General features: G+C 46.1%; 1 protein-coding gene across 1 annotated transcript in view; it reads right to left on the reverse strand.

The window, feature by feature from the left end:
* LOC127566958 (keratin, type II cytoskeletal 8-like) overlaps positions 1–1,451 on the reverse strand; it is a 110,296-nt gene extending 108,845 nt beyond the window's left edge. The window contains exon 1 of the mRNA XM_052009521.1: positions 1,447–1,451. The gene's annotated coding sequence lies outside the window, so the exon portion shown is untranslated. The remainder of the gene's footprint in view (positions 1–1,446) is intronic.
* Positions 1,452–15,807: the final 14,356 nt, after the last annotated feature.

Raw genomic sequence — 15,807 nt, forward strand, 5'->3', positions numbered from 1 at the left:
TATTGCATCCAGTGCTCCCGGTGCGGCCTCCTGTACGTCGGTGAGACCCGACGCAGATTGGGCGACCGCTTCGTCGAGCACCTTCGCACCGTCCGCCGCAAAAGCGAGGATCCCCCAGTTGCCACCCACTTCAATTCCACATCGCGCTCCCACACTGACGTGTCTGTCCACGGCCTCGTCTACTGCCACGCTGAGGCCAGGCGCAGGTTGGAGGAACAACACCTCATATTCCGCCTTGGGAGCCTCCAACCTGACGGCCTCAACATCCATTTCTCTAACTTCTGGTGACCCTCCCCTCTTCCTCCCCCCCCTTTTCTTGCCCCCACCCATTCCTGTTGTTATCCCAATTTTAAGTTCCCACTCCTGCCTGCTGCAAAATCACACAGTGCCACAGATTAATTCTGTTAAAACGTGTTTATTAGCAGTATACTGCAGGAGAATTCTCCTCTAACTCTCATGTAGAGTCTTTATCGGAGGTCTCCACAATACAGAGGGGCAGACATTAATTTATACAGTCCTTGTCACACACTTAAACAATGCAGCTACACCAATTTCAACTGGGGACCCTAAGATTCAAAGACAACCATCACACTCATTGTTTAAGACAAACTTCACACTCATTGTTCAGGACAACCACCTGGTCTTGAGTCAGGGGCTTGCTGTGTGTGGTATTTTTTCATTAGTTATATTTCTTAACCCTTTACTTCCTCACTGTGGCCCCCTCACCCCTTCCACTGCTCTCATGACCTGCCCATCTATTCCCCACCTCTTTCCCTTTATTCCATGGTCCACTGCCCTCTCCTACTGGATTCCTTCTTCTTCAGCCTTTTGCCTCTTTCACCTATGACCCCTCAGCTTCTTATATCACCCCCTTTCATCCCCCACTCCCCCAACCCCCCTATCACCTGGACTCACCTATCACTTGCCAGTCTATACTCCTCCCCCTCCCCCCACCTTCTTATTCTGGCTTCTGCCCTGTGTGTTCTGCAGTGACGATTAGGTAGGCTTCAACCCAGGGCAACAATGGCTAACACGAGGGGACATAATTTCAAGGTGATTGGAGGAAGGTATAAGGGGGATGTCGGGGTAAGTTTTTTTACACAGAGAGTGGTGGGTGTGTGGAATGCACTGCCTGCAGAGGTTGTGGGGGCAGATACATTAGGGGCATTTAAGAGACTCTTGGATAGCCACATGAATGACAGAGAAATAGGGGGCTACGTAGGAGGGAAGGGTTAGATAAATCTTAAAGCAGGATAAAATGTTGGCACAACATTGTGGGCCGAAGGGCCTGTACTGTGCTGTAATGTTCTATGTTCTATGAACTAATTCAAACAGGGCAGAAAATAAAGGCGGGTATCGTACAGACACCTACACAAAGAGGGGGCTGGAGAAAGCACAAAGTATGACAGATTTTCCAGGGTTTGGGTCACATGAGCTCAGTGGTGCCAGATCGGAAGGATTCCCTCTACTTGGGCTCCCTGCAGGTGTTACTGGGCCTGGACAGCTAAGGTGAGTCAGGGCAAAAATGTGGCTAGAAAACGCTGCCAGCTACACACACAGGGAGAAGCCAGCGAGGGCTGTAAGAATAGCCAATAACCATGAAGGGTACGTGTCAGGAATGTAAGGTTGTTCACACCTCATTGGCGAAAAGCCTCTGACGATTCCTCAGAGATTGAGGTGGGTGAGTGGAGGTAGTCAAAGTCTGGCTGTTAATTAAAAATCAAATGTCAGATGCTCTTACCCGATGCTGAGATTGAAGCTTCTGAGAGCATCAACAGGGGAGAACCCAAGAGCCTGTTTCCTCAGGTTGGTCATTTAAGGGAGATATGAAGAGGAATTTATTCACACAGTAGATTGTAAACCTTTGGAATATCTGTCCCAGAGGGCTGTGGATGTGTATCGAAGGCTGAGGTTGATAGGTAAATGGACACTGAGGATTGGGGATATGGGGATTGGCAGAAAGTGGACAACACAGGATCAGCCATGGTATTGAATGGCAGAATAGGGTCAATGGGCCAAATGGCCCACTCCCACTCCTGTTTCTTCTGTTCTTAAAGGCTGTTTGTATTTCAAAAATATACTTTGTTCATAATATATTCAGTAGATACAATCAGGACGTGTCATTCATGCTTTCTCCTTGAACAATGTACCCGTGAATCACTTGGAAGGCTGTTACACAGGACCCGGCCCCTCAATGTCCAGTGGCAACAGGACCTTAGACTGTGGTCCTTCCCCACAAAGCCTTTGTGTTGGCTTCAGTGCGTCCTTCAGCACGTACTCCTGCAGCCTGGAATGTACCACTTGGCAGCATTCCCCTACGGACATCTCGTTGGAATGGAAGACCAACAATTCATCAAAGAGCGTCTTTCACCGAGTTGATGATCTTCCAGCAGCACTTGATGTTTGTCTCGGTGTGTGTGTCCCCGGGAACAGCACTGTGTTCCACAACTGCTCAGGATGAACCTCGACAAGGACCCAGACCTTCTTGGCTTGTGTTCTTAAAGAATGCTTTGTCACAGGAGATGCACACAATCAGATGTGCTCAACCCTACAAAGGCTTCCCACATCATCTCCCTCACCTCACTTTGCAATGGTTGTGGTTCCTTACCTTTGACTAAAAGGTCACCGCCATCTCTTCAATGGCCACCACACCGGGAATTAATTCAGCATGCCACAGAGGCAAAACACACAATTACGTAACAACTTGCTCAGAATTAATGTAAATATGGCCATGAGCAGGTTATAACTAACCAAGGTCATTTTATAGGATTTCAGCCCCAGTTTACTGAAGTTACCCAATAGCTCCTTTCTCAGGATTTTGGAATTGTAACATTTTAACTATTTCTAAAGTGAAAACAATGTGGTGATTCCTTTTGCATAAAACAGATTCCTTAACGACTTTTCAATCAGAATCAATAACGTGTAGCTACAAATATGTAATTGCCCTTGCAATATAAGGACCTCTCATGTTGTTTTCGTCCTAAACCTGGATATTTTGCGTGGGAGGTACATAAAATGGCAACTGTCGAGTAAGTGACTAGTTCTGCTGCTCCCTTCCAAACTCGACACTCTTCAAGGTTTGCAAGTTTTGAATTCCAAAGCCTCCATTGAGATTGCTTGTGCTTTGTATATAATAATTCTCATATTTCGGTGTGTCTTAAAATTAAATCATAACTGACATCTGGCAATAAGTCTCTTTCAGCTGAATAGGCAAGTTATTGCAAGCTCAGCACTGCATGTTGAAGTGGACATTCTCACCACTCAAGTGAAGTGCTCAGCTCTCATTATGCACTAACTTAGAGTACCCTCTTCCCATGTTCCCTTCAAGTTAGTGCATAATGAGAGCTGAGCCCTTAACTTGAGTGCTGAGAATGTCCCACTTAACGTCAAGGTGGGAGGCATGATGTTTTCCTGAGTTCAGGTAGAAAGTGCAAAAATTCATCTGGTAAGGGCAATGGGTGCAGCACAATATGGCAAGGCATGCCATGACATGGCACAGCATGGCATGACTGGAATGGAATGACATGCCAGGCCGTGGCATAGCTTACAACAACGTGATGTAGTATGGCACAGCTTCTTGAAGAATGACGCAATATGGCATGATGCAACATTGGCAGCAACCAGCTCAGTAGTCCAGAATAACACAGCATGGCACAATCATCTGGTTACTTAAAAAAAATAGCAAGGATAAGGAGTTAGTGGTAGACTTTCGTTTTGCTTCACATGCTACCTCTTCCCAACGCCACGTGACCAATAAAATGGAAGTTGATTGTACTGGGGATTTATTTGTTGGGGGTGATTCCACTTTATTCCATCCTCCACCACAATTTACAAACCCCCAACAATTCTCCACCCTATTAGAGTGATCTCGTTCAGTCACATGGCAAGGCCCACAGTTCCTCTGCTCGCCTTACACACAAACTCTCTCTGCCCCGAGTCAGTTGTCCTATGCCATCTGGATTTGCGAAATAAAACCTCCTTGCCCAATCATCGGCCTGCCAAGTTCTCAAGTATCTATGTAAAACCCTTTCACTGGCATGGGTGCTTTGTGTTTTACACATCAATCGTCCTTATGGTTTCTCTAAGTGTTTCACCAGTCCAAGGAGCAATACAAAACCATGGGGCAGCCAAACAGTAATCACCAGATTTGTCTTGACATTGTCAAAGTCCCAGTTAAAGCCAATTTAATGTAAATAATTCATTATCAATTAGTGCTTATATCTAATATTAAAAGATATCATGATAACAATACAGTAACAACATTTAAGAGACATCTGACAGGTACTTGAATGAGCGGGACATAGAGGGAAATGGAATTAATGCAGGCAGGTGGGACTAGTATAGACAGGCACGGTGGTCAACATAGACACGATGGACTGAAGGGCCTGTTACTCTGCTGTACAACTCTATGACTCTGTGATGGTATTTTGAACCGCACAGTGGCCCAGCTGGTAGAGCTGCTGCCTCACAGTTCCAGCGACCCCAGTTCAATCCGGACTTCAGGTGCAGTCTGTAAGTGGATGTTCCAGAGGTGGAAACAGGGGGCCTTAGTAATGGAACAGATGTGATCTGAAGCTCATCTTGGAGTCAAATATACGGCAAGACTGAACAGTCTGACCTCAGCTCCAGACAGACACCAGGGAAGAAGTGGGGCAGGGGCTTGGTGGTGGAAATGGAGTCAGTAGCCAAGGAAAGGACCAAGTGCAATGGATTCAGTCTTCCCATTGTTTAGCTGAAGGAAATCTCAGCATCCAGTACTGGGAGTCTATGGGGTGGGAGAAAGGAGGGGTGGGGAAAAGGGGGCATTCAAGTGAGGCGGTGATGGTGAGGCAAGGCTGGGGGTCGACAGCAGAGCTGCTGCTTCACAGCTCCAGTGACCCAATTTCGATCCTGACCTCTGGTGCTGTCTGTATGTGGAGTTTGCACATTCTCCCTGTGACCGTGTGGGCTTCCCTCGGGTGCTCCGGTTTCCTCCCACATCCCAAAGACTTGCGGGTTGGTAGGTTAGTTGGCCGCTGTAAATTGCACCTAGTGTGTTGGAGAGTGGTAGAATCTGGGATGGGAATGTGGGGAGAATAGGTTACAGGGCAAAGTAATGGGGGATGGGATCACTCTGTTAACTAGCATCGACTTGATGGGCTGAAATGAAATATTGATATATTTTGGGCTATGAATTTGCACCAAGATTAAGACAATCACAAAATACCTTTATGTCAAACAATGAAACAGAGATACCTATCTGTAGACTCACTGTCCGCAGCACTTGGAGATGAATGCACTGACAGATTGGGGTTGTTGGTACAGTGAAAAAACTACATATTTCTGGGCGTCATTGTAATTTAAAGATATCCCTTCATCAGGCAGTTAGAGAGGCTACTGCCTGTACAGAAAGGGGTTTCCCCAGGGTTGGGAAGTTGTTTTACATGGAGTTTGAATACCTTAACCCTACGGGGATGAAATTCAAACTGGTTCCTTTCTAATGCTTTGGAGCAGTCTGCGGATGAGGAGGGGAAGGGGAAGTTCGGGGGGGGTGGGAAGGGGGCAGAATTAGGGACTGGTGACTGGGTGGGGATTTAAAGGGAGGGGGCAAGGATCAGGAAGGGGGAGGGAAAGGGGTTGGAAAGAGGTTGAGAACTGGAAGGAGGAAGGAAGGGTGAGGTCAAGGGAATGGAGAGGGAGGGGAAATGGGAATGGGGAGGAGGATGGCAAGGGGAGAATAGGAGGAGGGAAAGAAAACAAGGGTGGGGAGGGGATGGGAATGTGGAGGGGAGATCAAAGAGGAGAGGTTGCAACGAGGAGGGGTGAGCTTCGGATGGGGATGCAGGGGGGGAATGGGGAGGCAGAGGGCATGGGGGTGGGGAGGTGCTGGGGACGGGAAGGGGTGTGGAGGGGGAGGGCTGAGGAGATGGATGGGAAAATGCATGGATGGAAAGGGAATGGTGAAAGGGAAGGTGTACGGATCGGGAGGGGGTGGGGACAGTGGGTGGGGAGGAGGGAAATGTAGGTTAGGGGATGAGGAGGGGGAATAGGAAGAAAATGGATTGGGAATGGAGGGGAAGGGTGTGGATAAAAAGGGATTGGGGACAGGGAGGGGAGGGGTGGGACTGAGGACATGGAGGGTATGGGATGGGAATGAGGAAGAGGGGGATCATATGTTATTTTCATTGAATAATTTAGCATGTCTTGCACTTCATTATTGGAAGTGTCTCATTATAATTTACAACGGATTTATATAAGCCAAGTTCTTATACTGTTACATAACCATGGTTACTGTGTTGTATTTTTGCAATTAGCAGGCAAAAACAAATTTAAAAAGATGCTCCTGGCAATATAATGCTAGAGGATTATTTACCATGGATGTTTCCTTCTGGTGATGAAAACCCCAATACAGAACTAACTCAATATTTGACTAATAATGAATGAGAGCCTGTTAACAAAGCTGCATTGACTACAGGCTGCAAGGAGCTCTTTAGCAGATGTTTTCCATGTGGTAATTACTTTGTATAGCTATTGTGGAATAATTTGGAAAATCAAGCAGCCGTTTCATTGAACAACTGTCAACAAGTTGTAGAATAGTTAAACCACGTTGAAACACATGTTGCATTCTTTATTTTGGAGGCACAATGTCATAGAATCACAGAGCAACACAGCAAGGATACAGGCCCTTCGGCCCAACCAGTCCATGCCGACCACTGTGCCCACCCAGCTAGTCCCAATTTCTTGTGTTCGGCCCATATCTCTCAAAGCCCTGCCCCTCCATGTACCTATCCAAGTGCTTCTTAAATGATACTATTGTACCTGCCTCAACCTCAAAGGCAGCTCGTTCCATATACTCACCACCCTCTCTGTGAAAAAGTTGCCCCTCAGGTCCCTTTTAAATCTTTCCCCTCTCACCCTAAACCTATGCCCCATTGTTTTGATCTCCCCTACTCTGGGGAAAAGACTGTTACCGTCCACCTTATCTATACCTCTCATAGTTTTAAACACTTCTATAAGGTCGCCCCTCATTCTCCTACGTTCCAAGGAATAAAGACCCAGCCTGGCCAACCTCTCCCTATAACTCAGGCCCTCCAGTCCTGGCAACATCCTCGTAAATTTTTTCTGCACTCCTTCCAGTTTAACCACGTCTTTTCTATAACAGGGTGACCAAAACTGTACACGGTGCTCCAAGTGCGGCCTCACCAACGACTTATACAACTGCAACATAATGTCCCAACTCCTGTACTCAGTGCCCTGACTGATGCGTGCTAAACGCCTTTTTCACCACCCTGTCTACCTGTGAGGCTGCTTTCAACAAACTATGCACTTGTACTCCTAGGTCCTTCTGTTCCATTACACTCCCTGGTGTCCTACCATTCAAAGTACAAGTCCTACGCTGGTTTGACTTTCCAAAATGCATCACCTCACACTTATCTGTATTGAAATCCATTTGCCACTCCTCAGCCCACTTCCCTAACTGATCAAGATCCCCCTGTAATCTACGATAACCTTCTTCACTATCAACAACACCTCCTAATTTCGTATCATCTGCAATGATTTGCATTTAATGGGGTGAAGTGTAGTCATCTATCAGTCTGACTGACTGATGGGGTGATCCTGCTAATAAACAAATTGCTATGCCACGAGGGAGGAATTTGACAAAGTTGCACACCCACAGGTACTTGCATGGTCTGTTGCACAGCACAACAGTGCCATCTAATGGCACATGAATAATACCACATGGCAGCCAAAGCCATCATGTACTTAGAAGTACAGGCCCCTGTACTTACTTCTCAAGCAGTGCCATGTCAAGCCATGTCCGAGAACAGCTCTCACATTGGCAGTCAGCAGGGCAGACTTGTGATAGCAAAAGGTCCTGTCACCTCAGTCATTTTGGTGTTTGGCATTGGTATTGGTTTATTAATGTCACGTGTACCAAGAAGGGCAGGCACGGTAGGGTAGTGGTTGGCGTAACGCTATTACAGCGCCAGTGACCCGTGTTCAATTCCCGCCACTGTCTGTAAGGAGTTTGTACGTTCTCACCATGTCTGCGTGGGTTTCCTCCGGGTGCTCCAGTTTCCACCCACATTCCAAAGACGTACGTACAGGTTAGGAAGTTGTGGGCATGCTATGTTGGCGCCGGAAACGTGGCAACACTTGCAGGCTGCCCCCAGAACATTCTACGCAAAGATGCATTTCACTGTGTGTTTCGATGTACATGTGACTAATAAAGATATCTTATCTTATACAGTAAAAAGTATTAGTTTGTGTGCCATCCAGACCGATCATTCCACACACAAGTACATCGAGGTAGTACAAAGGCAATAACAGAATGCAGAATATAGTGTTGCAGTTACAAAGTACAGTGCAGGTAGACAATGAAGTGCAAGGGCCACAACGAGGTTGATTGGGAGATCAGAGTTCATCTTTATCGTACAAGAGGTCCTGGAAAAGTAAAAGGCTAACTCCAAAATCAAAAAGTGAAAGTATATCCAGAATTACTGGGTACTGCAGTGAATCTAATACATGCATTTAATATATCAGTTGATAATTATAGAAATCTCCCTGGTGTTTGTCAATGTGGGTTCGATGTGGCACAGCTAGTGGAGCTGCTGCCTCAGAGCTCCAGAAAACCAGGTTCGATCCTGACCTCCGGTGCCGTGTACAGAGCGGCCAGGTAAGACCTGGGTTTACTGTCACATCTGAAAGACAGCACCTCTAAAACAGCGCCAGTCTCGGTCACGGGCTCATGTCTGAAGTTGGTCTTGAACCCCACAACTCTCTGCCTCATCGTTTCAAGTGAAGCACTCTTCAAGTTGCAGTCTTGCCTCTAAGTTAAAAATGAAAATGGAATTTGCCATTTGACCCGGGTGTGCCTAATGCTCAAAGAGCTAACATCCCTCACTTGACTCTGCTAATGACTAAAAAGCACAATATTATCTTTATGTTGCCTCAATGCAAACTTAACCCTTTGAAACACCCTATCATGGTAGCATAAGGATCCCTTCAACTGGTCTTTTTCCAAAAAGATAACAAATTAAATAAGAAGCAAAGGACTGCAGATGCCGGAATCTAGATGAAAAACACGATGATGCTGGAGGAACTCAGCAGGCCAGGCAGCATCCATGGAGAAAAGCAAGCAGTCAATGTAAAGAGGGGAGGTGGGGTGGGCACAGGGTGGTGATAGCTGCTCTGCTCTCCCCACCTCCCCCGCACCTGCCTATCACTATCTTTTACCCGCATCTACCTATCACCACCTTGTGCCCACCCCACCTCCCCTCTTTTGTCCACCTATCACTGCTCTGCTTTTCCCTCCTATATACTGGGAGATATGACCGTCTGCTTTTCTCCACGGATGCTGCCTGGCTCGCTGAGGTCCTCCAACATCATCGTGTTTTTCACAACAAGTTAAATGTTGAGACCATGGGCTTATGAAATTGATATGGCTGCATTTTAATGGGTTTTCTTGTAAGAAGTGCATATCGAGTTTCAGAACAAAAGAATATAAAAAATAGTGAGGTGCTTCAGCTCCTTCATTCAATAAGGTCATAACTAATCTTTTACCTCAGCATCACTTTCTTGCACTATGCCCATATCCCTTGATTCCCTTCATATCCAAGAATCTAGCAACCACAAAGCAGAAACACAATGAAATTATTACAGCAATGGATTCTTGCACTGGGAGCAATTCTGCTCCTTTCAGATAGAAGCTCAAAACTTTGATGTTCACATCTTTAACTCAAGGTAGTCAGATTTTGCAAAGCAAATCACAAAAAATGATTGAAAGTTTCCAGTGGGTCAGGAGTGGATCCAGAATCATTCCCAACTTGTAGTAACCTGACTCTTGTCGTCAAAACACTGAATCAATGTTAGGGAGGAATGCTCCCAAACTAGTTAGGGTGGCCAATAACTGCTTAAATACACGTTTCCTCATTGGGCGTGTATGCAATAAACAGCAGCATTCTGTACCAAAAGCCCCTGCAGGCAAACTGTTCTGAATTGGCTATTGTCTGGGGATGTGAAAAGAGGCACAGGTTTATACACAACTCAACAAGAATTTGAAAAGCCAAGCACAATGCATTCACTGCCGAACTGGTCTCAGTTCTACAATAAATTTGTTATGCATGGTGTGTTGCATTTTTAAAATATTTATTCCTTTTCTTTATTTACACTTTCTTCAGTATCTGGCATCACTGGCAAGACCAGCATACTGTATTTTGCCCGTCAATAGTTGCCCTGAGAAGGTGGTGGTGAGCCGCCTGCTTGAACCATTGCAGTCCTTCTGGTGAAGGTGCTCCCACAGTGGCATTGGGGAGGGGTTTCAGGAACTTAGACCTCCAGGCTGCAGGAGTACGTGCTGAGGGACGCACTGAAGCTGGGCGCAGCCAACGCAAAGGCTCGGTGGGGAAGGACTACAGTTTAGGGTTCTTCTGCCACTGGAGAGGGAGGGGTGGGGACAGGGAGAAAGCCCCTAAGTATTGTAAATACGGGACCAGGTAGCTTCCAGGGAGCCACACGTGTGGCATCGGTGCTGTTTTCTATATAAAAAGGTAACACTAATGAATGATTTGTACAAGAATGTAAAGGTTTGCACTGTTTTGAAATTGTATATAGTTTGTCTTTTATTATGAATAAAGTTTATTTTGTAAAAAAAAGAACTTAGACCCAGTGACAATGAAGGATCAGCAATAGTTTTGCAACTCAGGCAGTTGTGTGACTGGGAGGGGAAACTGCAGGTGGTGGTGTTCCCCTGTGGCTGCTGCCCTTGTCCTTCTTGGTGGTAGAAGTTACAGGTTTAGAAGGTGCAGTCGGAGTAACCCAGGCAAGTAAATGCAATGCATTTTGTAGATGGTGCACACTGCAGCCACTATGTGCCAGTGGTGGACGGAGTGTTTAAGGTGGTGGATGGGGTGTCAGAATCAGAATCAGGTTTATTATCACTGACATGTCGTGAAATTTGTTGTTTTGCGGCAGCAGTACAGTGCAAGACATAAAAATCACTATAAGTTACAAAAATAAATAAATAGTGCAAAAGAGGAATAACAAGGTAGTGTTCACAGGTTCATGGACCTTTCAGAAATCTGATGGTGGAGGGGAAGAAGCTGTTTCTGAAACACTGAGTTTGGGTCTTCAGGCTCCTCCACCTCCTCCCTGATGGTAGTAATGAGATGGTAGTCAATCAAGTGGGCTGCTTTGTCCTGGACGGCATCAAGCTTCTGAGAGTCATTGAAGTTGTACTCATCCAGGCAAGTGGAGAGTGTTCCATCACACTCCCGACTTGTGGAACATTTTCTGTGTTACTTTGTTAATCAGAGCAGCCAACTCTGTGACCAATCTCACTTCCCCTGACACACCAGTCAACCATCCCCGAAGGCCACCCACACTCGAGCCCTAAACTCCTACCTCCCCTCATTCCCTCGCTGTGCCCACCTTGTCCATAAGACCCACCTCTTGCCCTTTCAACTCCATTCCCACTAGGCAGATGACCACCAAACTTCCTTTACAAGCTCCCATGTGACTTGATGTTCATAGTTCACCTCCTCGTTCAAATATGCTGTTACCTTCGCTCTCCTCAAAACATCAAGCCTTATAAGCTCAACCCTCAGTCTCCAACGCTCCTACGCCTCTCATAATTTTATAAACTTCGATCAGGTCTTCCCTCAACCTCTGACGCACCAGAGAAAACAACCCAAGTTTGTCCAACCTCTCATTATAGCTCATACCCTCTAATCTAGGCAGCATCCTGGTAAACCTCTTCTATATCCTTTCTCAAGCCTTCCTGTGCATAAATCCTTGCAAGTGGCAGGTCATGATGAGAGAGCAATTAATAAAGCATGTGGGATTGTCAGCTTCAGAAATATAGAGTACAAAAAAACACAGAAGGGGTATTGAATCTGGTCAGGTCACAACTGCAGAATTGCATCCAGTTCTGGTTAACACACCTCAGGAAGGAGGGTGGCCAACCTTCATTAAAAAAGTTAAGTTCAGTGAAGATTTTCATTTATTTTTCTTTACTTCACTGCATATTTATGTTTTTAATTAACAGTGGCTTAGCTTTTTTAACTAAATTTGAAGTTTTTATTTTACATTAATTTTCTGAATAATCTCACTATGTTAATCTATCTCAACTGTTTTTAAATGCCACTGAATGTTAGGTACAGTTAAACCAGTGGAAGAAGCCTTTGGAAGCAGCCAGGCTGTCAGGGTGATTGCTGGGGAAGGGGAAGGGAGTCCTCGGTTTCCACCCTCTGAGGCACAGTTGCCATTCACGCCCAGCTCTACCTTGTGGAATGACCGTGGAGTATAGCCCATCAGCATGGCCCGTCCCCTGATACAAGATAATGGTGACTGTTCAATTAGCAGAGGGGGCAAATGTAGACGGCAGCTCAGATCGACCATGGTCTGGCCCATTTCCTCTACTCATTCTTTCTGCCAGAGAGTCATACAGCACGGAAACAGACCCTTTGACCCAAACACTCCATGCCGACCAAGATGCCCACCTAAGCTAATCCCACTTACCCGCGTTTGACCTATATCCCTCTAAACCTTTCCTATCCATGTACCTGTCCAAGTGCCTTTTAAATGTTGTTAATGTATCTGCCTCACCCACTTCCTCTGGCAGATCCTTCCATATATGGATCACTCTCTGGGTGAATAAGTTGCCTTTCAAGACCCTTTTAAATCTTTCCCCTCTCACCTTAAAACTGCCCTTTAGATTTTGATTCCCTTTTCCTGGGAAAAAGACTACGTGCATCCACCTTATCTATGCCCCTCTTGATTTTATACACCTCCATAAGGTCACCCCTCAGTCTCCTATGCTCCAAGGAATAAAGTCCCAGCCTGCCCAACCTCTCCCTATAGCTCAGGCCCTCGAGTCCTGGCAACATCCTCGTAAATCTTCTTTGCACCTCTTTGTCCCTCAGCAACGACTTCCAAAAGCAATTCTGGTTCCATATTGTGCTAATGACACCCACTTGCTGAATTCACCCCTCCATCTGCCCTTGAGTGTTCCAGTGTTCTCCCACCTCCCCCACTTTTCCATCGTCCATCCGACTCTATTGCCAATGCCATAATTTACATCCCATTCACTCACCAGCACTGTGCTTGATGACTCCCAGTTAAGTAATGCCTCAGTTTTAAAATTCCGGTTCATGTTTTTAAATCCTTCTGCACCCTTGCATCTCCCAGTCTCCATAATCTTCTCCATTCCTATAATCCTCAAATCCCTACATTCCTCAAACTCCAAGCTCTTGCATTTCCCAGGTTTTACACAGACCAAACCTGCAGATGCAAAGTACCAAGACAAGGGCGATTAAACGGTTGCAGGTTAAGCTGCTATAAGCCTAGGTTCTGGTTCTCACTCTCCCAAGCCTCTGCTTTTCCACCTCCCTTATGGCAGCTCAGTAGCGTAGCTAGTCGAGCCACTGCCTCACAGCTCAAGCAACCCCGATTCAATCCTGACCTCAGGTGCTGTCTGTGTGCAGTTTGCACGTTCTCCGTGATTGTGTGGGTTTCCCCTGGGTGCTCCGTTTTCCTTCCACATCCCAAAGACATGTGGGTTGGTAGATTAATGCTGCTGTAAATTGCCCCTGGTGTGTAGGTGAGTGGTAGAATCTGGGGGGAGTTGAGGGGAAGGTGAGGAGAATAAAATGGGATGAGTGTAGGATCAATGTAAATGGGTGACTGGTGGTCGGCACGGACTCGGTGGGCTGAAGGGCCTGTTTCCCTGCTGTATCCCTTTATCACTCTATGATGTTAAGATGCTTTTGTCTGTTCCAATACCTCTAAGTGGCTCAGAGTCTAACTTTGTTTGATAGGATCTCACTGAAGCATCTTGGTACATTTTACAATGGTAAAAATGCAAGATGTTACTCTATTCTGAGATGCAGAGTAAATATGAATTAAAAATTTCAGGCAACTGGAAAGAAACAGGTTTAAAGTTTATCTGAGTGCCTGGCCGATTTAAAAGCAGGCAGCCTCATTTAAGAGCATAGAACACTACAGCACAGTACAGGCCCTTCGGCATGTTGTGCCGACATTTTATCCTGCTCTAAGATCTATCTAACCCTTCCCTCCCACATAGCCCCCTATTTTTCTATCATTCATGTGTCTAAGAGTCTCTTAAATCTCCCTAATGTATTTGCCCCCACAACCTCTGCCGGCAGTGCGTTCCACGCACCCACCACTCTCTGTGTAAAAAACTTACCTCTGACATCCCCCCATACCTTCCTCCAATCACCTTAAAATTATGTCCCCTCGCATTAGCCACTGTCGCATTGGGAAAAAGTCTCTGACTGTCCACTCGATCTATGCCTCTCATCATCTTGTACACCTCTATCAAGTCACCTGTTATACTCCTCTCCAGAGAGAAAAGCCTTAGCTCGCTCAACCTATCCTCATAAGACACGCTCTCCAGTCCAGGCAACATCCTGGTAAATCTCCTCTGCATCCTCTCTAAAGCTTCCATATCCTTCCTATAATGAGGCGACCAGAACTGAACACAATACTCCAAGTGTAGTCTGACCAGAGTTCTACAGAGCTGCAACATCACCTTGCGGCTCTTGAACTCAATACCCCGACTAATGAAGGCCAACACTCCATACGCCTTCTTAACAACCCTATCAACCTGCGCAGCAACCTTGAGAGTTGACAAATCTGGCAATTTTGAGGAATGAGAAATGGCATAAAACATTATGACTCTGAGAAGCTTCTATCTGTTCCAATCTCTCTTTAAGTGACTCAGAGAACAGTCAAGTGCAGATGTAGGAATGAATACAGCAAGGGGAGTCATTAGCACTATGGGACATAAAACTCCGATTACATTGGAAGTGTTGTTGATGTGAGGCTTAGTTTGTGCAGGCCTGATTACTTGGGTTTGGACTGGACAAAAGGTGGCAAAACCTGGCGAAGCCTCAAGGCCTCCTGAGGAGTGGCTGTACAACATAGTTGTGGTTCAAGCTTTCCTGTCACTGAAAAAACTTGATGGGGCCCTTAATCTTTCAAGCAGCAATGCACAAACCCAAGTGTAATAAAAAAAAACACTCCAGAGATTCTCACACATCAGTCCTTTTTTTCATAACTTGATGTATTTGGTAACAAAAGAATGATCTGACAAGCATTTCTTTTCCCACACCCAAGCTTGGACTTAGTCAATCAAAGTTTTCTAACATAGGATGCAGTTTTTAAAAATTTTATTTACAGCGTGGTAACAGGCCGTCCCGGCCCAACGAGTCCGCACCGCCCATTTTAAACCCCCAAATTAACCTACCCGTACGTCCTTAGAATGTGGGAGGAAACCGGAGCACCCGGAGGGAACCCACGCAGACACGGGAGAACGCACAAACTCCTTACAGACAGCGACGGGAATCGAACCCCGATCGCTGGCGCTGTAATAGTGTTGCGCTAACCACTACGCTAGCGGTTGTGATGTAACTCCTCAGCAGCTATGTATTAGTGTCAATCCAAGAACCCTTGCCATCAGGTTCATGAGATGGTGGATTCAAAGCCCCATCTCGCAGCTCAAGCCCATTATCCTGACTAGGTGCACTTGGGAGGGAATGCTACATTGTCAAGTGTGCCACCTTTGGGTGCGGCATTAAACCAAGGCCCTGTCCGCCTGTCCCTGTGGCTCCAGGTGGATGTGAGAGATCTCAAAACATAGTGGCAATTTCTCTTGAAGTCCTGGCCAAAGTTCCTCCCTGTATCAGAAAAATAACGCCTAAAAAGAGAGATTAACTGATCATTCATGTTGTTACCTGCATGCAGAGTAGGTGTAGCACTTGCTTGCTAGACCTTTCCAATTGAAGCACCAACATGTTTCTGCAAGCA

The sequence above is a fragment of the Pristis pectinata genome, chromosome X (assembly GCF_009764475.1).
Source record: "Pristis pectinata isolate sPriPec2 chromosome X, sPriPec2.1.pri, whole genome shotgun sequence".
Classification (NCBI taxonomy): Eukaryota; Metazoa; Chordata; class Chondrichthyes; order Rhinopristiformes; family Pristidae; genus Pristis; species Pristis pectinata.